Consider the following 10,152-nt stretch of genomic DNA (forward strand, 5'->3'; position numbering starts at 1 on the left):
TAAGCACAATGAAATTAATGCTGGAATCATCTTCAGGATGCTAGAATACACTAAATACAACAAAAATTTTGAGTCTACAACGTTTAGTTTAGGTGTGAGAGCCAAAATGAACTTTTTATTGCTTTAAACGCGTTTTCAGCCCCTGATTGTACACTTAAGGTGAAAATGTCAAAATCTTCAAAATGAGCATAAGCACAATGAAATTAATGCTGGAATCATCTTCAGGATGCTAGAATACACTAAATACAGCAAAAATTTTGAGTCTACAACGTTTAGTTTAGGTTTGTGAGCAAAAATGAACTTTTTATTGCTTTAAATGCGTTTTCAGCCTGATTGTGCACTTTAGGTGAAAATGTCAAAATCTTAAAAATGAGCATAAGCACGATGAAATTAATGCTGGAATCATCTTCAGGATGCTAGAATACACTAAATACAGCAAAAATTTTGAGTCTACAACGTTTAGTTTAGGTGTGAGAGCCAAAATGAACTTTTTATTGCTTTAAACGCATTTTCAGCCCCTGATTGTACACTTAAGGTGAAAATGTCAAAATCTTCAAAATGAGCATAAGCACAATGAAATAAATGCTGGAATCATCTTCAGGATGCTAGAAAACACTAAATACAGCAACAATTTTGAGTCTACAACGTTTAGTTTAGGTTTGTGTGCCAAAATGAACTTTTTATTGCTTTAAATGCGTTTTCAGCCTGATTGTGCACTTTAGGTTTAAATGTCAAAATCTTAAAAATGAGCATAAGCACAATGAAATTAATGCTGGAATCATCTTCAGGATGCTAGAATACACTAAATACAACAAAAATTTTGAGTCTACAACGTTTAGTTTAGGTGTGAGAGCCAAAATGAACTTTTTATTGCTTTAAACGCGTTTTCAGCCTGATTGTGCACTTTAGGTGAAAATGTCAAAATCTTAAAAATGAGCATAAGCACGATGAAATTAATGCTGGAATCATCTTCAGGATGCTAGAATACACTAAATACAGCAAAAATTTTGAGTCTACAACGTTTAGTTTAGGTGTGAGAGCCAAAATGAACTTTTTATTGCTTTAAACGCGTTTTCAGCCTGATTGTGCACTTTAGGTGAAAATGTCAAAATCTTCAAAATGAGCATAAGCACGATGAAATTAATGCTGGAATCATCTTCAGGATGCTAGAATACACTGAATACAGCAAAAATTTTGAGTCTACAACGTTTAGTTTAGGTGTGAGAGCCAAAATGAACTTTTTATTGCTTTAAACGCGTTTTCAGCCCCTGATTGTACACTTAAGGTGAAAATGTCAAAATCTTAAAAATGAGCATAAGCACAATGAAATTAATGCTGGAATCATCTTCAGGATGCTAGAATACACTAAATACAGCAAAAATGTTGAGTCTACAACGTTTTGTTTAGGTGTGAGAGCCAAAATGAACTTTTTATGGCTTTAAATGCGTTTTCAGCCTGATTGTGCACTTTAGGTGAAAATGTCAAAATCTTAAAAATGAGCATAAGCACAATGAAATTAATGCTGGAATCATCTTCAGGATGCTAGAATACACTAAATACAGCAAAAATTTTGAGTCTACAACGTTTAGTTTAGGTGTGAGAGCCAAAATGAACTTTTTATTGCTTTAAACGCGTTTTCAGCCCCTGATTGTACACTTAAGGTGAAAATGTCAAAATCTTCAAAATGAGCATAAGCACAATGAAATTAATGCTGGAATCATCTTCAGGATGCTAGAATACACTAAATACAGCAAAAATTTTGAGTCTACAACGTTTAGTTTAGGTGTGAGAGCCAAAATGAACTTTTTATGGCTTTAAATGCGTTTTCAGCCTGATTGTGCACTTTAGGTGAAAATGTCAAAATCTTCAAAATGAGCATAAGCACAATGAAATTAATGCTGGAATCATCTTCAGGATGCTAGAATACACTAAATACAGCAAAAATTTTGAGTCTACAACGTTTAGTTTAGGTGTGAGAGCCAAAATGAACTTTTTATTGCTTTAAATGCGTTTTCAGCCTGATTGTGCACTTTAGGTGAAAATGTCAAAATCTTCAAAATGAGCATAAGCACGATGAAATTAATGCTGGAATCATCTTCAGGATGCTAGAATACACTGAATACAGCAAACATTTTTAGTCTACAACGTTTAGTTTAGGTGTGAGAGCCAAAATGAACTTTTTATTGCTTTAAACGCGTTTTCAGCCCCTGATTGTACACTTAAGGTGAAAATGTCAAAATCTTAAAAATGAGCATAAGCACGATGAAATTAATGCTGGAATCATCTTCAGGATGCTAGAATACACTAAATACAGCAAAAATTTTGAGTCTACAACGTTTAGTTTAGGTGTGAGAGCCAAAATGAACTTTTTATTGCTTTAAACGCGTTTTCAGCCTGATTGTGCACTTTAGGTGAAAATGTCAAAATCTTCAAAATGAGCATAAGCACGATGAAATTAATGCTGGAATCATCTTCAGGATGCTAGAATACACTGAATACAGCAAAAATTTTGAGTCTACAACGTTTAGTTTAGGTGTGAGAGCCAAAATGAACTTTTTATTGCTTTAAACGCGTTTTCAGCCCCTGATTGTACACTTAAGGTGAAAATGTCAAAATCTTAAAAATGAGCATAAGCACAATGAAATTAATGCTGGAATCATCTTCAGGATGCTAGAATACACTAAATACAGCAAAAATGTTGAGTCTACAACGTTTTGTTTAGGTGTGAGAGCCAAAATGAACTTTTTATGGCTTTAAATGCGTTTTCAGCCTGATTGTGCACTTTAGGTGAAAATGTCAAAATCTTAAAAATGAGCATAAGCACAATGAAATTAATGCTGGAATCATCTTCAGGATGCTAGAATACACTAAATACAGCAAAAATTTTGAGTCTACAACGTTTAGTTTAGGTGTGAGAGCCAAAATGAACTTTTTATTGCTTTAAACGCGTTTTCAGCCCCTGATTGTACACTTAAGGTGAAAATGTCAAAATCTTCAAAATGAGCATAAGCACAATGAAATTAATGCTGGAATCATCTTCAGGATGCTAGAATACACTAAATACAGCAAAAATTTTGAGTCTACAACGTTTAGTTTAGGTGTGAGAGCCAAAATGAACTTTTTATGGCTTTAAATGCGTTTTCAGCCTGATTGTGCACTTTAGGTGAAAATGTCAAAATCTTCAAAATGAGCATAAGCACAATGAAATTAATGCTGGAATCATCTTCAGGATGCTAGAATACACTAAATACAGCAAAAATTTTGAGTCTACAACGTTTAGTTTAGGTGTGAGAGCCAAAATGAACTTTTTATTGCTTTAAATGCGTTTTCAGCCTGATTGTGCACTTTAGGTGAAAATGTCAAAATCTTCAAAATGAGCATAAGCACGATGAAATTAATGCTGGAATCATCTTCAGGATGCTAGAATACACTGAATACAGCAAACATTTTTAGTCTACAACGTTTAGTTTAGGTGTGAGAGCCAAAATGAACTTTTTATTGCTTTAAACGCGTTTTCAGCCCCTGATTGTACACTTAAGGTGAAAATGTCAAAATCTTCAAAATGAGCATAAGCACAATGAAATTAATGCTGGAATCATCTTCAGGATGCTAGAATACACTAAATACAGCAAAAATTTTGTGTCTACAACGTTTAGTTTAGGTGTGAGAGCCAAAATGAACTTTTTATTGCTTTAAACGCGTTTTCAGCCTGATTGTGCACTTTAGGTGAAAATGTCAAAATCTTAAAAATGAGCATAAGCACAATGAAATTAATGCTGGAATCATCTTCAGGATGCTAGAATACACTAAATACAGCAAAAATTTTGAGTCTACAACGTTTAGTTTAGGTGTGAGAGCCAAAATGAACTTTTTATTGCTTTAAACGCGTTTTCAGCCCCTGATTGTACACTTAAGGTGAAAATGTCAAAATCTTCAAAATGAGCATAAGCACAATGAAATTAATGCTGGAATCATCTTCAGGATGCTAGAATACACTAAATACAGCAAAAATTTTGAGTCTACAACGTTTAGTTTAGGTGTGAGAGCCAAAATGAACTTTTTATTGCTTTAAACGCGTTTTCAGCCCCTGATTGTACACTTAAGGTGAAAATGTCAAAATCTTCAAAATGAGCATAAGCACAATGAAATTAATGCTGGAATCATCTTCAGGATGCTAGAATACACTAAATACAGCAAAAATTTTGAGTCTACAACGTTTAGTTTAGGTTTGTGTGCCAAAATGAACTTTTTATTGCTTTAAATGCGTTTTCAGCCTGATTGTGCACTTTAGGTGAAAATGTCAAAATCTTCAAAATGAGCATAAGCACGATGAAATTAATGCTGGAATCATCTTCAGGATGCTAGAATACACTGAATACAGCAAACATTTTTAGTCTACAACGTTTAGTTTAGGTTTGAGAGCCAAAATGAACTTTTTATTTCTTTAAACGCGTTTTCAGCCCCTGATTGTACACTTAAGGTGAAAATGTCAAAATCTTCAAAATGAGCATAAGCACAATGAAATTAATGCTGGAATCATCTTCAGGATGCTAGAATACACTAAATACAGCAAAAATTTTGAGTCTACAACGTTTAGTTTAGGTTTGTGTGCCAAAATGAACTTTTTATTGCTTTAAATGCGTTTTCAGCCTGATTGTGCACTTTAGGTGAAAATGTCAAAATCTTAAAAATGAGCATAAGCACAATGAAATTAATGCTGGAATCATCTTCAGGATGCTAGAATACACTAAATACAGCAAAAATTTTGAGTCTACAACGTTTAGTTTAGGTGTGAGAGCCAAAATGAACTTTTTATTGCTTTAAATGCGTTTTCAGCCTGATTGTACACTTTAGGTGAAAATGTCAAAATCTTCAAAATGAGCATAAGCACAATGAAATTAATGCTGGAATCATCTTCAGGATGCTAGAATACACTAAATACAACAAAAATTTTGAGTCTACAACGTTTAGTTTAGGTGTGAGAGCCAAAATGAACTTTTTATTGCTTTAAACGCGTTTTCAGCCCCTGATTGTACACTTAAGGTGAAAATGTCAAAATCTTCAAAATGAGCATAAGCACAATGAAATTAATGCTGGAATCATCTTCAGGATGCTAGAATACACTAAATACAGCAAAAATTTTGAGTCTACAACGTTTAGTTTAGGTTTGTGAGCAAAAATGAACTTTTTATTGCTTTAAATGCGTTTTCAGCCTGATTGTGCACTTTAGGTGAAAATGTCAAAATCTTAAAAATGAGCATAAGCACGATGAAATTAATGCTGGAATCATCTTCAGGATGCTAGAATACACTAAATACAGCAAAAATTTTGAGTCTACAACGTTTAGTTTAGGTGTGAGAGCCAAAATGAACTTTTTATTGCTTTAAACGCGTTTTCAGCCCCTGATTGTACACTTAAGGTGAAAATGTCAAAATCTTCAAAATGAGCATAAGCACAATGAAATAAATGCTGGAATCATCTTCAGGATGCTAGAAAACACTAAATACAGCAACAATTTTGAATCTACAACGTTTAGTTTAGGTTTGTGTGCCAAAATGAACTTTTTATTGCTTTAAATGCGTTTTCAGCCTGATTGTGCACTTTAGGTTTAAATGTCAAAATCTTAAAAATGAGCATAAGCACAATGAAATTAATGCTGGAATCATCTTCAGGATTCTAGAATACACTAAATACAGCAAAAATTTTGAGTCTACAACGTTTAGTTTAGGTTTGTGTGCCAAAATGAACTTTTAATTGCTTTAAATGCGTTTTCAGCCTGATTGTGCACTTTAGGTGAAAATGTCAAAATCTTAAAAATGAGCATAAGCACAATGAAATTAATGCTGGAATCATCTTCAGGATGCTAGAATACACTAAATACAGCAAAAATTTTGAGTCTACAACGTTTAGTTTAGGTGTGAGAGCCAAAATGAACTTTTTATTGCTTTAAATGCGTTTTCAGCCTGATTGTACACTTTAGGTGAAAATGTCAAAATCTTCAAAATGAGCATAAGCACAATGAAATTAATGCTGGAATCATCTTCAGGATGCTAGAATACACTAAATACAACAAAAATTTTGAGTCTACAACGTTTAGTTTAGGTGTGAGAGCCAAAATGAACTTTTTATTGCTTTAAACGCGTTTTCAGCCCCTGATTGTACACTTAAGGTGAAAATGTCAAAATCTTCAAAATGAGCATAAGCACAATGAAATTAATGCTGGAATCATCTTCAGGATGCTAGAATACACTAAATACAGCAAAAATTTTGAGTCTACAACGTTTAGTTTAGGTGTGAGAGCCAAAATGAACTTTTTATGGCTTTAAATGCGTTTTCAGCCTGATTGTGCACTTTAGGTGAAAATGTCAAAATCTTCAAAATGAGCATAAGCACAATGAAATTAATGCTGGAATCATCTTCAGGATGCTAGAATACACTAAATACAGCAAAAATTTTGAGTCTACAACGTTTAGTTTAGGTGTGAGAGCCAAAATGAACTTTTTATTGCTTTAAATGCGTTTTCAGCCTGATTGTGCACTTTAGGTGAAAATGTCAAAATCTTCAAAATGAGCATAAGCACGATGAAATTAATGCTGGAATCATCTTCAGGATGCTAGAATACACTGAATACAGCAAACATTTTTAGTCTACAACGTTTAGTTTAGGTGTGAGAGCCAAAATGAACTTTTTATTGCTTTAAACGCGTTTTCAGCCCCTGATTGTACACTTAAGGTGAAAATGTCAAAATCTTCAAAATGAGCATAAGCACAATGAAATTAATGCTGGAATCATCTTCAGGATGCTAGAATACACTAAATACAGCAAAAATTTTGAGTCTACAACGTTTAGTTTAGGTGTGAGAGCCAAAATGAACTTTTTATTGCTTTAAATGCGTTTTCAGCCTGATTGTGCACTTTAGGTGAAAATGTCAAAATCTTAAAAATGAGCATAATCACAATGAAATTAATGCTTGAATCATCTTCAGGATGCTAGAATACACTAAATACAGCAAAAATTTTGAGTCTACAACGTTTAGTTTAGGTGTGAGAGCCAAAATGAACTTTTTATTGCTTTAAACGCGTTTTCAGCCCCTGATTGTACACTTAAGGTGAAAATGTCAAAATCTTAAAAATGAGCATAAGCACAATGAAATTAATGCTGGAATCATCTTCAGGATGCTAGAATACACTAAATACAGCAAAAATGTTGAGTCTACAACGTTTAGTTTAGGTGTGAGAGCCAAAATGAACTTTTTATTGCTTTAAACGCGTTTTCAGCCTGATTGTGCACTTTAGGTGAAAATGTCAAAATCTTAAAAATGAGCATAAGCACAATGAAATTAATGCTGGAATCATCTTCAGGATGCTAGAATACACTAAATACAGCAAAAATGTTGAGTCTACAACGTTTTGTTTAGGTGTGAGAGCCAAAATGAACTTTTTATGGCTTTAAATGCGTTTTCAGCCTGATTGTGCACTTTAGGTGAAAATGTCAAAATCTTAAAAATGAGCATAAGCACAATGAAATTAATGCTGGAATCATCTTCAGGATGCTAGAATACACTAAATACAGCAAAAATTTTGAGTCTACAACGTTTAGTTTAGGTGTGAGAGCCAAAATGAACTTTTTATTGCTTTAAACGCGTTTTCAGCCCCTGATTGTACACTTAAGGTGAAAATGTCAAAATCTTAAAAATGAGCATAAGCACAATGAAATTAATGCTGGAATCATCTCCAGGATGCTAGAATACACTAAATACAGCAAAAATGTTGAGTCTACAACGTTTTGTTTAGGTGTGAGAGCCAAAATGAACTTTTTATGGCTTTAAATGCGTTTTCAGCCTGATTGTGCACTTTAGGTGAAAATGTCAAAATCTTCAAAATGAGCATAAGCACAATGAAATTAATGCTGGAATCATCTTCAGGATGCTAGAATACACTAAATACAGCAAAAATTTTGAGTCTACAACGTTTAGTTTAGGTGTGAGAGCCAAAATGAACTTTTTATTGCTTTAAACGCGTTTTCAGCCTGATTGTGCACTTTAGGTGAAAATGTCAAAATCTTAAAAATGAGCATAAGCACAATGAAATTAATGCTGGAATCATCTTCAGGATGCTAGAATACACTAAATACAGCAAAAATTTTGAGTCTACAACGTTTAGTTTAGGTGTGAGAGCCAAAATGAACTTTTTATTGCTTTAAACGCGTTTTCAGCCCCTGATTGTACACTTAAGGTGAAAATGTCAAAATCTTCAAAATGAGCATAAGCACAATGAAATTAATGCTGGAATCATCTTCAGGATGCTAGAATACACTAAATACAGCAAAAATTTTGAGTCTACAACGTTTAGTTTAGGTGTGAGAGCCAAAATGAACTTTTTATTGCTTTAAACGCGTTTTCAGCCCCTGATTGTACACTTAAGGTGAAAATGTCAAAATCTTCAAAATGAGCATAAGCACAATGAAATTAATGCTGGAATCATCTTCAGGATGCTAGAATACACTAAATACAGCAAAAATTTTGAGTCTACAACGTTTAGTTTAGGTTTGTGTGCCAAAATGAACTTTTTATTGCTTTAAATGCGTTTTCAGCCTGATTGTGCACTTTAGGTGAAAATGTCAAAATCTTCAAAATGAGCATAAGCACGATGAAATTAATGCTGGAATCATCTTCAGGATGCTAGAATACACTGAATACAGCAAACATTTTTAGTCTACAACGTTTAGTTTAGGTGTGAGAGCCAAAATGAACTTTTTATTGCTTTAAACGCGTTTTCAGCCCCTGATTGTACACTTAAGGTGAAAATGTCAAAATCTTCAAAATGAGCATAAGCACAATGAAATTAATGCTGGAATCATCTTCAGGATGCTAGAATACACTAAATACAGCAAAAATTTTGAGTCTACAACGTTTAGTTTAGGTGTGAGAGCCAAAATGAACTTTTTATTGCTTTAAACGCGTTTTCAGCCCCTGATTGTACACTTAGGTGAAAATGTCAAAATCTTCCAAATGAGCATAAGCACAATGAAATTAATGCTGGAATCATCTTCAGGATGCTAGAATACACTAAATACAGCAAAAATTTTGAGTCTACAACGTTTAGTTTAGGTGTGAGAGCCAAAATGAACTTTTTATTGCTTTAAACGCGTTTTCAGCCCCTGATTGTACACTTAAGGTGAAAATGTCAAAATCTTAAAAATGAGCATAAGCACAATGAAATTAATGCTGGAATCATCTCCAGGATGCTAGAATACACTAAATACAGCAAAAATGTTGAGTCTACAACGTTTTGTTTAGGTGTGAGAGCCAAAATGAACTTTTTATGGCTTTAAATGCGTTTTCAGCCTGATTGTGCACTTTAGGTGAAAATGTCAAAATCTTCCAAATGAGCATAAGCACAATGAAATTAATGCTGGAATCATCTTCAGGATGCTAGAATACACTAAATACAGCAAAAATTTTGAGTCTACAACGTTTAGTTTAGGTGTGAGAGCCAAAATGAACTTTTTATTGCTTTAAACGCGTTTTCAGCCTGATTGTGCACTTTAGGTGAAAATGTCAAAATCTTAAAAATGAGCATAAGCACAATGAAATTAATGCTGGAATCATCTTCAGGATGCTAGAATACACTAAATACAGCAAAAATTTTGAGTCTACAACGTTTAGTTTAGGTGTGAGAGCCAAAATGAACTTTTTATTGCTTTAAACGCGTTTTCAGCCCCTGATTGTACACTTAAGGTGAAAATGTCAAAATCTTCAAAATGAGCATAAGCACAATGAAATTAATGCTGGAATCATCTTCAGGATGCTAGAATACACTAAATACAGCAAAAATTTTGAGTCTACAACGTTTAGTTTAGGTGTGAGAGCCAAAATGAACTTTTTATTGCTTTAAACGCGTTTTCAGCCCCTGATTGTACACTTAAGGTGAAAATGTCAAAATCTTCAAAATGAGCATAAGCACAATGAAATTAATGCTGGAATCATCTTCAGGATGCTAGAATACACTAAATACAGCAAAAATTTTGAGTCTACAACGTTTAGTTTAGGTTTGTGTGCCAAAATGAACTTTTTATTGCTTTAAATGCGTTTTCAGCCTGATTGTGCACTTTAGGTGAAAATGTCAAAATCTTCAAAATGAGCATAAGCAC

This window comes from Vanacampus margaritifer, unplaced genomic scaffold (genome assembly GCF_051991255.1).
Source record: "Vanacampus margaritifer isolate UIUO_Vmar unplaced genomic scaffold, RoL_Vmar_1.0 HiC_scaffold_22, whole genome shotgun sequence".
Classification (NCBI taxonomy): Eukaryota; Metazoa; Chordata; class Actinopteri; order Syngnathiformes; family Syngnathidae; genus Vanacampus; species Vanacampus margaritifer.